The sequence below is a fragment of the Schistocerca cancellata genome, chromosome 4 (assembly GCF_023864275.1).
Source record: "Schistocerca cancellata isolate TAMUIC-IGC-003103 chromosome 4, iqSchCanc2.1, whole genome shotgun sequence".
Classification (NCBI taxonomy): Eukaryota; Metazoa; Arthropoda; class Insecta; order Orthoptera; family Acrididae; genus Schistocerca; species Schistocerca cancellata.
In genome coordinates, this window is record NC_064629.1 from 782,289,632 (window position 1) to 782,308,023 (window position 18,392).

Sequence of the window (18,392 nt, forward strand, 5' to 3'; positions counted from 1 at the left end):
TTCCAACCACAGCAAACTAATAACATCAACCCTAACTCTAAAGTACCTGACGAAATCCAAATAACTAAACAAATTAAGAGACTTAAAAACAATAAAGCATCTCGAGAAGACGATATAATCGCAAATTACTAAAATCAGCTGGCCCTAACACTATAAAAGAAATCACTCAACTAATAGGACATATCTGGCAAACTGAGAAAATACCTGAGGACTGGAAAACTGCCCTAATTCATCCTTTGCATAAAGAAGGGGATAGAAACGATGTTAATAATTACCGAGGACTCTCTCTTCTCCCAGTCACATACAAAATTCTCTCGCAGTGTTTACTTGATCGAGTCCAAGAACAGCTAGAACCTAAAATTGATGAATACCATGCAGGCTTTAGACCAAACAGATCCTGTCCGGAACAAATTCTTGCTTTAAAACTAATCCTCAGACACCAAAGGATTTCTAGTAAAAATATCGTATGTACATTTGTGGATTTTAAAAAGGCTTACGACTCAGTTGATAGTGAATCTCTTTTCCAAATTTTAAAGGAACAAGGGCTAGATATTAAAACTCTACCACTGACTAAGGAAATGTTAACCGCCACTAGATCTAAAGTCAAACTCATGGGAGAGATCTCTGGAGCATTTGAAACAAAGACTGGTTTTAAACAGGGAGATGGACTCTCTCCATTACTGTTCGACTGTGTTTTGGAAAAGGTAATTATAGAATGTCGAGAGCAAAAGTCTATTCAAAATATAGACCAATCAATCAAATTAAGTAGAAGTGATATTAGAGCAGATTGCCTCGCCTTTGCAGATGATCTGGCAATTTTAACTAGGGATGTTACCACAGCTCAAAAAAAAATTCTTAAAGAAGTCTCGGAAAAGGGCTACAAATATCATTCGAATAAACGGAATACATAAGATGCAACAAACAAGCACCAAAGTTTTTGAACACAAAATATGGAAAAATAAAAGGGTATCTCAGTTTAAATACTTGGCGGAAATCATACCAGAAAACGGACTGGAAAAAGCTGCAAATGAAGTTCGATGTCAAAAGATGGCAACTGCATTCAGTTTAACACATAATATTTATAATAAAAAATCACTTTCTAAATTCAGTAAACTTAGACATTACAATACGGTAATCAAACCTGAATGTCTTTATGGAGCATAAACTTTAATTTTAAATAGGAAGGGGGATATTGAAGAAATTCAAAAGGAAGGAAGAAAGATTACTAGGAAAATGTTAGGCCCCCAATTTACTGATGTAGAAACTTATAGGCTGAGAAGTAATGAGGAAAGAGAAGAATACACAGACATACATGGTGAAATGAGAAAAGATAGACTTAAATTTTATGGGCACATTAAAAGAATGGCACCCACTAGACTGACAAAACAAATAGTAGATTTCTACGAAAACAGAAGTAAGGCCAAAACTGAGGCAAAGAAATGGATTGCTGCGATTAAGGAGGATCTTAAAGCAGCCGGTATAGCTCAGGCAGACCTTACAGATAGGAAAACATTCAGACAAAATATATTTGATTGGAAAGTTGGTCAGAGGGAAATTAGAAAACGGACTGGAACGTTGTGGTGTGAAAGAGACTTCATTTTGAAAGGATAAAACAAATTTGGGCACAAAGAAAGGCCAACCATCAAACGTGACACTGATGGATTGTACCTCACGTCGTCCTACTGGACCCATACGTGAATGATAATAATGATAACAGTATCCAAAATGAAGAAACATAATCCCGGAGAGATTGTGTACAGCTGATGCAGCTGTTTGTAAACACCTCTATGGTAACGCCTCTTCATAGCTCTAAAGGTAGCTATGGTTTTCGTCTACAGCCATTTGCGCTCCGCAGTTGAAAGCTGCCAGGTGTCAGTGACTTCCTTAAGTTGACTCGACTGTAGGAGCGTCTTAGTACTAAAGAGAAAATGTACTAAAGCTTCATGCATGATGCGGCATTTTCTCACCTATCTCAATGTTTATGACGTCATATCTCCTGAACTATGTGTGGTACCATGATATACCTTTTTATTGCATCTACCTGCATATGTCGACAGTGCCTGCGAAATCTATTACAAATACAGATAGTAGCACAGAAATAATACATTTTACCGTTATGCATTAAGTGGCAGTTTTTCAATCATCTTATTGTTTATGACGTCGTATCTCCGGAGCAATGATAAGTAGGGTGTTCTTACCCCCACAACGATTGTTGCCTGGCAATAAGGGATATGTGTACTAATTTTGGTTGAAATCAGTCCAGTGGTTTAGTAGGAGATGTGAAGCAAACACACATACACACACGCATACATACGTACTTCCATATTTATAATCTGTATGGATTATTGCATGTGACGTAAACTGGTTGGCTGGGCCGGCCGGGATGGCCGAGAGGTTCTAGGCACTACAGACTGGACCCACGCGACCCCTACGGTCGCAGGTTCGAATCCTGCCTCGGGCATGGATGTGTGTGATGTCCTTAGGCTAGTTAGGTTTAAGTGGTTCTAAGTTCTAGGGGACTGATGACCTCAGAAGTTAAGTCCCATAGTGCTCAGTGCCATTTGAACCATTTGGTTAGCTCGTGATTCAAATGGTCCAAATGGCTCTGAGCACTATTGGACTCAACATCTTAGGTCATAAGTCCCCTAGAACTTAGAACTACTCAAACCTAACTAACCTAAGGACATCACACACACCCATGCCCGAGGCAGGATTCGAACCTGCGACCGTAGCAGTCCCGCGGTTCCGGACTGCAGCGCCAGAACCGCACGGCCACCGCGGCCGGCCGCTCGTGATTCATGTAACATATTTCAATTAATGTAATCAAGTAAGTAATGGTTTCAGTTTCCAACTGGGAATTTTGATTATTTTGCTTCATAATTAGTGGCTAATAATTATTGTTTCTTTAGTTACAACTTTTCAGTTAACGTCACGTACTTCTGAAGAAGATACTCATAGTAGTTTCGAAACCTAGGTCAAGTACAAGTAAATAAACTTCCAGCAGCTGACTAGCTGCTCACTTTATCAATTGAAACTTACATTTATATTCATTGTCAACAAATTTCTCTTCTTCAGAATAGCTTTTCTTCCTATCGCCAACTCTGCATTCAGCATCCTCTCTACTTCGGCCATCATAAGGTATTTTACTGCCCACATAGGAGAACTCATCTATTACTTTTAGTGTCTCATTTCCTGATCTAATTCCTTCTGCATCCCATGATGTAATTCGGCTACATTTCATTAGCCATGTTTTGCTTTTGTCAATGTTCATCTTCTCCTTTCAAGCCACTGTCCAGTCGTTCAAACACACTTCCAAGTCCTTTACTGTCTCTGACAGAATTACTATGTTATCGGCAAATCTCAAAGTTTTTATGTCTTCTCCCCGAACCTTAATTCTCTTTCCAAATTTATCCTTCCTTTCCTTCACAACTTACTCAGTGTACAGACAACTCTTTTCAACCATTGTTTCCCTTTCATTAATCGCCGTCTGGTTTCTGTACACATTGTGAATGAAGTACCATCAGCAATCGATACCATGCAGCAGGCATCATTTTGTTACATGGAGTTGGCAATAGCAGTTTCACAGGTTACCGTGGAAGACAGCAACGAGCGGTCTCTTTCCTCAGCCGCCGACTGCCTGAGGGATACATTCCCCCACCCCCCACCCCCACCCCCGCTGGATCAGCGCCACCAGCGCCACGCACCATACCGATGTAAGCCCGCCGCTGGGAGCCTCCAGTCTCTGTCGAGTAGCAGTGACTGAGCGACTCAAGTGAGTAGACGCGTCGACTCAGCCGTCGTCACCGTCATCATGCAGTAACCGAGTTGATAGGCAGACAAGTGAGGATCGGTGTGTTGAGGAATCGAACTGTGTGGCAGATCGCCATCCGGTGGCGCTCGCGTCTTCGGCGGCCACTAACGGCGAATCAAGCTACGACTAAGGACCCGATTGACATCGTTCAAGACACGTTGGCAGCACCGCTTCCGGACTCAGACGACGAGCAGACCACAGCAGCACCACCTCGAGAACAGGCCGGAGAAAACAAAAGAAGACATCCGATCGCACGGACTGGTGGCAGAACTTAACCGCGACAGAAGAAAGCAAAACAGACGCCTTCTCCCGACGCTGACGGTTTCATCAAACCACGAAAACGTGCTCACAGAATGCAGTTATCCACGTCGCTGCTAGCTGACGTCTCCAGGGCATTCGCCGCTCTTTCTGATGCGAATGAAGAATTACTGCGCCCAAGAAGGATCCTCCTCTTCAAGTGATCGCAATGAAATTCAAGAAACTTTACCGTCAATTCTAACAACTTCTCAGATGCTGTTGACAGCGAAGGTGGCCAGCAGAGAGCTCTATAAGGTCACGCTCCGATCGGTCGATGACTACCGGCGAGTTGCGCAGGAGACGTCTGACAGGCAGATCCCATTTTATACCCACGTATCCAAACCCTCCCACGTCCTGAAGGTCGTGTTGTGTGACTTACCCTTCAGCAGGGAGTCCGAACACCTTCAAGAAAAAGTGCTTCCTGGTTTGGAGTTCTACGTGCGCACCGTCGTGAAGATGAAGCAACCTTGACCACGCGAAGATATGCCCCTATTCCTGATCATCGCCACAGACACTGTGTAGAACAGGAAGCTGTACCAGTTCACGCACCTTGCTGAAATCACGATGCAGACAGAATATTTACGCGCCAAATGAGGACCAGTCCAGTACTTCCAAAAATGGTTTAAATGGCTCTGAGCACTATGGGACTTAACATCTGAGATCATCAGTCCACTAGAACTACTTAAACCTAACTAACCTAAGGACATCACACACATCCATGACCGAGGCAGGATTCGAACCTGCGACCGTAGCAGTCGCGCGAGTCAGGATTGAAGCGCCTAGAACCGCTCGGCCACCGCGGCCGGTCCAATACTTCCGCTTTCCCGGAATCAACTACGCTTCTCGGCACTGCTCCATGCTGCATAAATGTATAAAGTGTGCCGGCAATCACATTGGACGGGAGTGCCCTCTCTCGAAGAACGAGAAGCCAACATTCGCCCTCTGTGGTGGCAGCCATTTTGCAAGCTAACACAACTGCAAGTTATGGAAACGCTCCATTGTTCACCTACGTGGACACTCAGCTGCACTGCAAGAGACGAAGAAATCGGCCAAGGCTCACTCTGGCGTCACATTCGCTCGTGTAACCTGTGGGAAGATGTCATCAAGATCGTCCCTGTCTGAAGCCACTACACCTGAGGCATCGGCAACACCTTCTTAAGAGTCTACCGCCGCTGTTCCAGTAAAGCAGAAGGCTCCTGAAGACTTACCATGCTCCATCTCTGATGTTCCTCCATCTTCATCAGTCCCTTCAATTCGATGCACCTGTTGCTGATGCAAGACCAGAAAGTGAAACAAGAGCGCACTAGTGGAGCCTGCTATCCAGAGCTCCCCCACTGAGGTGCACCGTGCGCCTGGTACCAGCGCTGGCGTTGCACCAGCTGCCTCCCAGCCTGATCTCAGTTTCATCATGCAGCTCTCTGTATCCATGGACAGTGCAAATAAGTTGATTGCGATCCTCTCGCAGCAACTCCTCGCTGCAGTGAAGACTGCGGCGCTAGCAGTTACCATTCATAAAATTACTCAGTCCCATAATAGACAACGCTAAAGGCTTGACACTCACTGCGTGGAACACAAATGGCATCTCAAACAAGTTGTCGAACTACGCCAATTCCTCCACGATGAAACCATCGAAGTCTGCTTGATAAACAAAACCGACCTGAAACTAGGTTCAAATGGCTCGAAGCACTATGGGACTTAACATCGGAGGTCATCAGTCCCCTAGACTTAGAACTACTTAAACCTAACTAGTCTAAGGACATCACACACAGCCATGTACGAGACAGGATTCGAACCTGCGACCGTAGCAGCAGCGTGGTTCCGGACTGAAGCGCATAGAATTACTCGGCCACAGCGGACGGCCTGAAACTAGGACTCGACGTCAAATCTCCGAATTTGTCCTGTCTGCACACGCGTACGCTGACGGCAGCTAGTGGTACTGCGTCTTATGCCCGCAACAACATTTGACACTACCAACCACAATTACTACAGATTTCCATTCTGGAGGCTACAGGCATCATTGTTCATACAGCTATAGGGTCCATCACATTCACTGCATCCTACAAAATCCCTTCTCGTTTCGTGGATTCGGCAGACATTGACGTCATTCTCAGTCCAAGTGGAAAAATCTTCATTGTCGGAGGCTTACATGTAAAACACGACGCCTGGCACTCCATAATCACGACTGCCGACGGCCATCACCCCCTGCGAGCATCGGAGTTCATGATGCCATCGTGGTGGGATCCTACGACCTGACCGTCAATCCCATTGGTAGTGAACAGCCAAACATCATTAACATCGCAGTCGTTAAGGGCATCCCACAACACATCACCTCTCCCACGCGGAATGCTCTCTCCTCTGACCACGTTGCTGTTGTCTACTACATTGACGTGGATCCATTGCATCTGCCATGGCGGAGAATTTCACTCTCGGTAGTCCACTGCAACCGCTTTCGAGACGCTATGGAGGAAACACTTGCCACCGCTCCACCTCCAGCAGAAATTGGCATCGATGGAGCTCTCCTGCACTTCACCTACGCCAGATTCGCGACAGTCTGAGAAGCTAAGCACCTTCACCGCGTGTAGGTTGTGACAACTTACGCTACCTGCCACTGGACATTCTGGTCCAAATCTCTGAGAAGAACCGGATGTACCCGGAATGGCAGTGTACGCGACTTACCGCCACCAAGAGGCTGCTGAATCTTTTCCGACGGGACACTAAGGTGGCTACTGAGACTCACTAAAAACAATAGTGGATGAAAGGATCCCACACTCCACCTCGATGACGGTTCGGCCTGGCGGACGACCATATACTTCCTCCACCGTATGCAGTGCGTCTTGCCGCTCCATGGTGGAAACTGGACTATTTGCGAACCTATGGAAAGGCTGACGTCCTCGTTGATGCTCTTGAATAAAATTTTATGCCAATAGAAGATCCTTTGGACGCTCCCCACAATGCACTGTTCGCAGACAGACTTCCATGATACCTTGGAAGAGAGAATTAAGATGACTCTACTGATGTTGCATCAGATGATGGAGTTTCGCTGACCTTGCGTGGGCTCAACCCCAGGAACGCGGCACGCTCTCACGACATATTCAACACCATGTTGAGGCAGCTGCCTCTGGCTGCCACTGTCAACTGGGCAGCAATTTTCAATGAGATCCTCTGTGTGGGTCACTTCCCACTGATGTGGAAATACACTGAGATAGTGGCCATCCCAAAGATGGGGAAGGACTTCTGTCTTGCTCAGAGCCACCACTCCAGTAGTCTAATGCTGCAATTCTGCAAGTTTTTCTAGCGAGTGTATCTCAAGAGATTAGAAAACCATGTTGCCACAGAAGATCTTCTACCCGAGGAACGGCTCATGTTCCGCAAGGCCACTCGACAGAACATCAACGTCTGCGGTTTATTTAACAGGCCTTCATTGCGATGGGATGCACTGAGTTTATCGGTATGGAGTTCCTAGATGTCTCCTGAACGTTTGACGGCGGTTGACACACTGTTATCCTCTTCAAACTTTCTAGCATGGGGTGCCGGCGTCCCACGTGCGCCTCATACCCTCATAGCTAGACGGCAGGACCTTCCATGTGAGAGCCGAGTCTGAGCTGTCTACAGTTCGTCGCATCTGAGCAGGCGTGCTAAAGTGCTCGGTTTTAGGACCGCTTCTGCAAACACTTTATATGGCAGACACGCCCAAGACTGATCGCGTCCAACTAGCTCTCTACGCTGCTGAAACGGCGCTGTCAAGCAGGAGCATGAACTACGACACCGTCCGCCGCCGACTACTGCTCGCTACCGGCATTCTCGCCGAGTGGGCCGTCAAAGTGGTGCCTCAGAGTCAACGGCGAGAAGACACAATTCCTGAGGGTCGTACGTCGTGCCATTCCAGAAGATATGCCGCCTGTCAGCGTCGGTGACAGCCCTGTCTTCTGGAGGCCGACAATGCTCTGTCTTGCCGTCACTCTGAATCGTCGACTTACCATCCAGGAAGTGAAATCCAAACTCCGAAATCGTTTATGCAAACTCTGTCCGCAAGCTCAGCCCGACTGTCTCTGTGTCTTACTCTAAAAATACGCGTCATTGTCTGGGGGAAGGTAGCCAAGGAACATATGAAGAAGCTCCAATCTCTGCAGCGTCATGCTCTCCACATAGATCTGCACGTGGCAAGAGACGTTCCACCACTCCATGATATTGTGGAAGTCCCACACCAGCAAGACCTTTTCCTAACGATTGCCCGTACACACAAGGCTGTCCAGGAACATGAATATACGGACGCTGGGCCGAAAGAGTCAGTGCAGCATCAGAAGAAGATGGCCACCTCTCCTCGCTGCATAAGCAATCTCTATAGACGAATCCCAAAAACTGGAAAAAGTAGAAGACTATCTAAATCAGAGGACCACATTCCTCACGTGCACTGGGGCGCAAATCACTTTGTGTTGGGAACTCCACCACCATCGGAGGGCCAAGACGCTCCATAGAGTTCCAGCGGCGACGATCTCCAGTCTCAAACGTCAGGCTCCAGCTTTCTGGCTACTGTGTTCGAATCTCCTCAGTATTCATTCTTCGGTCTATGTCTGACATCAGCTTAGTAGATATAGAGTTGCCTTTAGAGCGTAACAGACTCAGGGCTCTGCTTGTTTTCAGTCAGAAGTTCAAGTAGGACTTGCTGTTAATAGCAATACCTGTACATTTTTAGTCTATTATCTGGATTTATAGCAGTACGTTCAGTGGGATAACTGTTCCAGGTTAAGTATACAGTTGCATTAACCGTTTATAGGTGTATGTGTTCTTCGATCTGTATTTTCTATCACAGAATCCAAGCAGGACACAAAACTAAATAACCTTTCGCTCCCCGTATTTTACACCTCATAACTTCAGAAATTTATAGAGTGTATTCCAGTCAACATTGTTAAATGCTTTCTCCAAATCTGCAAATACTATAAACGTAATTTTGCCTTTCCTTATACTATCTTCTAACATAAGCTGTAGTGTCAATATTGCCTCCTTAGTTCCAATACTTTTCCGGGACCCAAAATGATGTTCCCCGAGGTCAGTTTCTACCAGTTTTTTATTCTTCTGTAAATAATTCGTGACAAAATTTTGTAACCATTGATTATTTAACCGATAGTTCGGTAATATTCGCACCTGTCAGAACCTGCTTTCTTTGGGTTTGGAATTATTAATTATTACATTCTTCCCAGGATACTTCGCCTGTCCCAAATATCTTTCACAACAGGTGGAGAAATTTAGTTATGGCTGACTCTCCCACAGGTATTAGCTGATCTGAGGGAATGTTATCTACAACAGTGGCATTATTTCGCTTAGGTCTTTCAGTGCTCTATCAGATTCCTCTCTCAGTATCATATCTCCCATCCCACCTTCATCTATACACATCAAAAAAAGTTTTGCATCACCCCGGTTCCCAAAACTCCTGAAGATAGACGTTGACTGTGGATATTGTATCACAGATACATTCCTTTTGACTCTTCAGTCATGTCACTAAACCCGGCCAAAGATGTAAACAACCATGAATGAGGAGCGCTTATTAGACGGAGGGGGTCCGACAGGCGATCAGTTCCAGTCATTCCACCAGGAAGGAGGTACACAGCTCCTGTTGTCTGCAGTTCAACCACGCCTAGACGGTCAGTACCGCTGTTCGTTCACGTCCGCATTGTTACTTTGTGCCAGGAAGGGCTCTCAACAAGGGAACTGTTCAGGCGTCTCGGAGTGAACTAAAGCGATGTTGTTCGGACATGGCGGAGATACAGAGAGACAGGAACTGTCGATGACATTCCTCGCTCAGGCCGCCCAAGGGCTATACTGCAGTGGATGACCACTACCTACGGATTATGGCTCGCAGGAACCCTGACAGCAACGCCACCATGTTGAATAATGCTTTTCGTCCAGCCACAGGACATCGTGTTACAACTCAAGCTGTATGCAATAGGTTGCATGATGCGCAACTTCGCTTCCGGCGTCCTTAGCGAGATCCATCTTTGCAACCACGACACCATGCAGCGCGGTACAGGTGGGCCCAACAACATGCCGAATGGATTGCTCAGGATTGGCATTATGTTCTCTTCACCGCATATGCCTTCAACCAGTCAATCGTCGGAGACGTGTGGAGGCAACCTGATCAGGCTGGACGCCTTAGATACACTGTCCAGCGAGTGCAGCAAGGTGGAGGTTTCCTGACGTTTTGGGGTGGCATTATGTGGGACCGAGAGAGGTGGCGCAGTGGTTAGCACACTGGACTCGCATTCGGGAGGACGACGGTTCAATCCCGTGTCCGGCCATCCTGATTTAGGTTTTCCGTGATTTCCCTAGATCACTTCAGTCAAATGCCGGGATGGTTCCTTTAAAAGGGCTCGGCCGATTTCCATCCCCATCCTTCCCTCATTCGAGCTTGTGCTCCGTCTCTAATGACCTCGTTGTCGACGGGACGTTAAACACTAAATTCCTCCTCCTCCATTATGTGGGGCCGACGTACGCCGCTGGGGGTCATGGAAGGCGCCATAACAGCTGTACGATACGTGAATACCGTCCTCCGACCGATAGTGCAACCATATCGGCAGCATACTGGCGAGGCCCCCATTGTGCACATCTTGTGAATGACTTCCTTCAGGATAACGACTTCGCGCGACTAGAGTACCCAGCATGTTCTCCAGACATGAACCCTATCGACAATGCCTGGGATAAATTGAAAAGGGCGGTTTATGGACGACGTAACCCACCATCCACACTGAGGGATCTACGCCGAATCGTCGTTGAGGAGTGGGACAAATACAGTGGAGTGGGACGAATACAGGCATGCATCAATGTGAGAGGACGTGCTACTGGTCATTTGAGGTACCGGTGTGAACAGCAATCTGGACCACCACCTCTGAAGGTCTCACTGTATGGAGGTACAACATGCAATGTGTGGTTTTAATGAGCAATAAAAAGGGCGGAAATGATGTTTATGTTGATCTCTAGTCCAATTTTCTGTACAGGTTCCGCAACTCTCGGAACAGAGGTGATGCAAACCTTTTTTTGATGTGTGTATTTTCTCTTTCCTTTCTTTAGTGTTGCCTTCGAGTTCATTTCCCTTGTAGCAGAGTTTCAGGGGTCGTCTTCTGGTGAAACAGAAAGCTACACTCACTACTTCCTCCCTAACTGTGTTCGCCTTTGTTGGGACGCCCGCCGTCTGTCAAACCAACGTGCGTCAAGCCACGCTCACAACCGGGACTCGGATCAGAAACCTGGATATATTCTCCTAGGCTGCGGCTAAGCCATTTCTCTGAAACGTCCATTCTTCCAGGCGTACCAATCCCGGAAGATACCGGAGAACTTTCGTGACGTTTGGAAGGTTCGAGAGATAATAAATTACTGGCGGAAGCACAGCTGGGAGACCGTGTCGTGAGTCGTGCTTCGGTAACTCAGTCGGTAGAGCACCTGCCCGCGAAAGGGGAACGCGCGGTCCGGCATATAGTTTTAATCTGCCAGGAAGTTTTACTTAATTTCATAATTAACGATTAGCTAATGCGTCCTGGGCATTATCAAGTCGCCTACATGGAAAAACAATATTAAAATTAATAGGCCGCTTCAGTTAAAAGATACGGGTATGTGCGAGTAGATTTCGTACCGAGGGTTCCGTAGAAACATAATAATCTACACTGAAGCGCCAAAGAAACTGATGTAGGCATGCGATTTCAAATAAAGAGATATGTAAACAGGCAGAATACGGCGCTGCGGTCGAGAACACCTACGTAAGGCAAAAAGAGTCTGGCGCAGTTGTTACATCGGTTACTGCTGCTACAATGGCAGGTTATCAGCAGTTAAGGGTCTTTTAACGTGGTGTTATAGTTGGCGCACAAGCGATAGGAAACAGCATCTCCGAAGTAGCAATGAAGTGGGCATTTTCTGGCACATCCATTTGAAGAGCGTACCGTGAATATCAGGAGTCCAGTAAAACATCAAATCAGCTTCTGCGGCCGGAAAAAGATCTACATCTACATCTACATTTACACTCCGCAAGCCACCCAACGGTGTGTGGCGGAGGGCACTTTACGTGCCACAGTCATTACCTCAATTTCCTGTTCCAGTCGCGTATGGTTCGCGGGAAGAACGACTGTCGGAAAGCCTCCTTGCGCGCTCCAATCTCTCTAATTTTACATTTGTGATCTCCTCGGGAGGTATAAGTAGGGGGAAGCAATATATTCGATATCTCATCCAGAAACGCACCTTCTCGAAACCTGGACAGCAAGCTACACCGCGATGTAGAGCGCCTCTCTTGCAGAGTCTGCCACTTGAGTTTGCTAAACATCTCCGTAACGCTATCACGCTTACCAAATAACCCTGTGACGAAACGAGCCGATCTTCTTTGGATCTTCTCTATCTCCTATGTCAACCCGACCTGGTACTGATCCCACACTGATGAGCAATACTCAAGTAAAAGTCGAACGAGTGTTTTGTAAGCTACCTCCTCTGTTGATGGACTACGTTTTCTAAGGACTCTCCCAATGAATCTCAACCTAGTACCCGCCTTACCTACAATTAATTTTATATGATCATTCCACTTCAAATCATTACGTACGCATACTCCCATATATTTTACAGAAGTAACTGCTGCCAGTGTTTGTTCCGCTATCATATAATCACACAAGAAAGGTTCCTTCTTTCTATGTATTCGCAATACATTACATTTGTCTATGTTAAGGGTCAGTTTCCACTCCCTGCACCAAGTGCCTATCGGCTGCAGATCTTCCTGCATTTCGCTGAAATTTTCTAATGCTGCAACTTCTCTGTATACTACAGCATCATCCGCGAAAAGCCGCATGGAACTTCCGACACTATCTACTATGTCATTTATATATATTATGAAAGTCAGTGGTCCCATAATACTCCCCTGTGGCACGCCAGAGGTTACTTTAACGTCTGTAGACGTCTCTCCATTGAGAACAACATGCTGTGTTCTGTTTGCTAAAAACTCTTCAATCCAGCCACACAGCTGGTCTGATATTCCATAGGCTCTTACTTTGTTTATCAGGCGACAGTGCGGAACTGTATCGAACGCCTTCCGGAAGTCAAGGAAAATGGCATCTACCTGGGAGCCTGTATCTAATATTTTCTGGGTCTCATGAACAAATAAAGCGAGTTGGATCCCAAACGATCGCTGTTTCCGGAATCCATGTTGATTCCTACAGAGTAGATTCTGGGTGTCCAGAAATGACATGATACGCGAGCAAAAAACATGTTCTAAAATTCTACAACAGATCGATGTCAAAGATATAGGCCTATAGTTTTGCGCATCTGCTCGACGACCCTTCTGGAAAACTGGAACCATCTGTGCTCTTTTCCAATCATTTAGAACCTTCTGCTCCTCTAGAGACTTGAGGTACATGGCTGTTAGAAGGGGGTCAAGTTCTTTCGCGTAATCTGTGTAGAATCGAATTGGTATCCCGTTAGGTCCAGTGGACTTTCCTCTGTTGAGTAATTTCAGTTGCTTTTCTATTCCTTGGACACTTATTTGAATGTCAGCCATTTTTTTGTTCGTGCGAGGATTTAGAGAAGGAACTGCAGTGCGGTCTTCCTCTGTGAAACAGCTTTGGAAAGAGATGTTTAGTATTTTAGCTTTACGCGTGTCATACACTGTTTCAATGCCATCATCATCCCAGAATGTCTGGATGTGCTGTTTCGATCCACTTTCTGATTTAACGTAAGATCAGAACTTCCTAGGATTTTCTGTCAAGTCGGTACATAAAATTTTACTTTCGAATTCACTGAACGCTTCACGCGTAGCCCTCCTTTGGCATCGTTTAGCTTCTGTTTGTCTGAGAGGTTTTGGCTGCGTTTAAATTTGATCTGTTAGGCAGTCTGAAATCTGACCCCTATTACTCTTGCTAAACAGATAAACTTTCCTCCCTTTTTTTATATTCCTATTTACTTCCATATTCCGCGTGATTGCTACGGTCGCAGGTTCGAAGCCAGCCTCGGGCATGGATGTGTGTGATGTCCTTAGGTTAGTTAGGTTTAAGTAGTTCTAAGTTCTAAGGGACTGATGACCACAAATGTTAAGTCACATAGTGCTCAGAGCCATTTGAACCATTTGACTTCCATATTCAGGGATGCTGCAACGGCCTTATGATCACTGATTCCCTGTTCTGCGCTTACAGAGTCGAAAAGTTCGGGTCTGTTTGTTATCAGTAGGTCCAAGATGTTATTTCCACGAGTCGGTTCTCTGTTAGTCGCTCGAGGTAATTTTCCGATAGTGTACTCAGTATAATGTCACTCTGTCCCTACCACCCTGCAAAACGGCACCAACGACGACTGAAGAGAATCGTTCAACGTGACAGAAAAGCAACCCTTCCGAAAATTGCTGCAGATTTCAATGCAGGGCCATCAAGAAGTGTTTTCGGAGCTGAAGGCTCACTCGTGTACCCTTGATGACTGCACGACAAAGCTTCGGGCCTCGCCTGGGGCCGTTAACACCGATATTGGACTGTTGATGACTGGAAACGTGCTGCCTGGTCGGATGAGTCTCCTTCCAAATTGTATCGAGCGGATGGACGTGTACGGGTATGGAAACAACCTCATGAATCCATGGACCCTGCTTGTCAGTAGGGCACTGTTCAAGCTGGTGGAGGCTCTGTAATGGTTTGGAGCGTTTGCAGTTGGAGTGATATGGGACCGCTGATACGCCTAGATACGACTCTGATAGATGACACGTACGTAAGCATCCTGTCTGATCACCTGTATCCATTAATGTCCATTGTGCATTCCGACGGACTTGGATAATTCTAGCAGTACAATGCGACACCCCTCACGCCCAGAATTGTTACAGAGTGGCTCCATGAACACTCTTCTGGGTTTAAACGCTTCCGCTGGCCACCAAATTCCCCAGACACGAACATTATTGAGCATATCTGGGATGCTTTGCAACGTGTTGTTAAGAAGAGATCTCCACCCCCTCTTACTCTTACGGATTTATGGACAGCCGTACTGGATTCACGGTGTCAGTTCCCTCCAGCACTACTTCAGACATTAGTCGAATCCATTCCACGTTGTGTTTTGGCACCTCTGCGTGCTCTAGGAGGCTCTACACGATATTAGGCAGGTGTCCCAGTTTCTTTTGCTCTTCAGTGTATATAGACTTCCGTTTCTGCAGGTTGAGGTACAGGACCCTAAAAACTAATAAAAAAAAAGATAAATATAAAAAATTAAAAAATGCGCGCCTCAGTTACTTACGTCACACCATACACTATGTTACGCCTACAGAACGTCATGCTCCATAATACAGTTTTCAAAAAACGTTTTCACGTCATCACTAATAAGATTTCAGGTGTGCCCACAACCTTTACATGTAAGTCAACAATGAAAGTAATTCGCACTAAAGGGTTTGTATGACTTCTTTTAAGATATATGTAGCAGCTTTGGACCCATGCTTAAAAAAGACTATTGACGGGTCTAGCGGTTCTAGGCGCTCAGTCCGGAACCGCGGGACTGCTACGGTCGCAGGTTCGAATCCTGACTCGGGCATGGATGTGTGTGATGTCCTTAGGTTAGTTAGGTTTAAGTAGTTCTAAGTTCTAGGGGACTGATGACCTCAGATGTTAAGTCCCATAGTGCTCAGAGCCATTTGAACCATCGATTCATCATACTAGAGCCACATACGTGCACGAGAACCTAGCGGGATATGTTATAAAATGACAGAACGTTGTGCGTTGATGTCAGGTTAGATGTTTCGTGTCCCGCTGCGAACGACATCATAAGTAAAAGTGGAGATACATATTAAAATTCTTCAGCCTTTATTGATTCGACAAACCAATGCTTCAAACTGTTCAGTGATGGAAACAACAGGAAAACCTCTGCTGTTTATTCGTAAGTGAGCAACAGCCGTTGCTTCGTGATATTCCCTGAACACTGACTAAGATCGCCGAGTGGATCCGAAGAGCGTCCTGGAAGTTGGTCGGCAGGTGATGAGCGTTATTTGCATCATTTCACATCAAACCCCACTAGTGGTCTAAATTAAGAAGCTATTTCTTGCTAAAGTTGTTATCATACTTACAAATTTTATCGGTTTCACCACACATCTACCACATTAATGACTGGACTTCAGTTTCGCGGAGTGCCTCTGGTGGTCTGCTGGCCCCAGCACAAAGACTGCTTTTCTGATTTAATGGGGTATAGAGGGCGGAAGGTGCGATTAGTCTTCAATCGGCTATCGTTCAACACCGTGTCCTCACCATCACTTGGTTTATTGGACGTCCCTTACTGTCGGTCGATAACAAATTCTGTTAACCACATGTAAAATATACCATCAGACGGGGCCGGGATTCCGTAATACTTTTCATCTTCCACTCCATTTGTTTGATCGTTCTTTTACGCAAGCAGTAACACAGTATAAACCCTGGAATTCAATTTTCCCTATTTTTGCATGAACGTCTGTCTGTTTCCGAATGCCTTCGAAGAAATTCCTTGAAAACTACCGAAACGGAATTCTGTGTGTATATATATAAGTTTTCCCGACGTTATAAATAACAGAGCAGCATGCGATTCGACCGCGGCCTTATATCAAAGTTACATAATGATCAAATGATGCAGACGTGCCAGTCAGTAATTGTTGTTGTTCTTGTTGTGGTCTTCAGTCCAGAGACTGGTTTGATGCAGCTCCCCATGCTACTCTATCCTGTGCAAGCTTCTTCATCTCCCAGTACCTACTGCAACCTACATCCTTCTGAATCTGTCTAGTGTATTCATCTCTTGGTCTCCCTCTACGATTTTTACTCTCCACACTGCCCTCTAATACTAAATTGGTGATCCCTTGATGCCTCAGAATATGCCCTACCAGCCGATCCCTTCTTCTAGTCAAGTTGTGCCACAAATTTCTCTTCTCTCCAGTTCTATTCAATACCTCCTCATTAGTTATGTGATCTACCCATCTAATCTTCAGCATTCTTCTGTAGCGCGACATTTCGAAAGCTTCTATTCTCTTCTTGTCTAAACTATTTATCGTCCACGTTTCACTTCCATACATGGCTACACTCCATACAAATACTTTCAGAAACGACTTCCTGACATTTAAATCTATACTCGATATTAACAAATTTCTCTTCTTCAGAAACGCTTTCCTTGCCATTACCAATCTACATTTTATATCCTCTCTACTTCGACCATCATCAGTTATTTTGCTCCCCAAATAGCAAAACTCCTTTACTACTTTAAGTGTCTCATTTCCTAATCTAATTCCCTCAGCATCACCCGACTTAATTCGACTACATTCCATTATCCTCGTTTTCCTTTTGTTGATTTTCATCTTGTATCCTCCTTTCAAGACACTATCCATTCCGTTCAACTGCTCTTCCAAGTCCTTTGCTGTCTCTGACAGAATTACAATGTCGTCGGCGAACCTCAAAGTTTTTATTTCTTCTCCATGGATTTTAATTTCTACTCCGAATTTTTCTTTTGTTTCCTTTACTGCTTGCTCAATATAAAGATTCAATAACATCCGAGATAGGCTGCAACCCTGTCTCACTCCCTTCCCAACCACTGCTTCCCTTTCATGCCCCTCGAATCTTATAACTGCCATCTGGTTTCAGTCAGTAATTAGCAGTGTCTAATGATTGGAATTTCAGAAATACTGGTTTACAAGCCCGTACTTTGTCGTAATACTATAAAAGAAATTTTCAGGAGAAGCGTGTTCCTTATCTAGTATAAAAAGAGATATTATTGTTCTGCAGAATAAAAAACAAGAGTTGTGGACTTAATTGTCAAAAGCCTCATACAGTAACAGCACACGGATTTCACCGACTGCATAAATCTAGTAGACGTATGTCTAATCTGAGATAAAATTTCAACATCAGAAAGAGTAGTATTCGTAAAATGATACAAAAAGCCTAGTGCAGGGATGGGCTGATATGGAAGTTTAGCCATTGTCCCGTAGGATTACCGTGGTTTCCTTAAATCGGCTAAGACGAATATCGTTGTAGTACCTTACACAAGATAAAAGCCTGTGCATTGGCACATTCTTGCTAAATCTGGCTTGTTCCTCCGTGTCTGACGACCAGCAAGATACTGGAGATAAGAGAAAAGGAGTTAAGTTAAATAGTGCCAGTTATATTACACTTTCTGTTACAGATAGTTGCTTTTTGCACACTGATTTGAACTAGAAAAGTTTTGTAAGTTAAACAGACACAGTAATCTAAATTATAGGAAAGCAAAACGCTATTTTTCAACAAGAGACGCCCGCTTTAAATCATGTAGCAATTGCGTAGTATTAGAGACAGCAAGGCTTAACCTCGTCAACTTC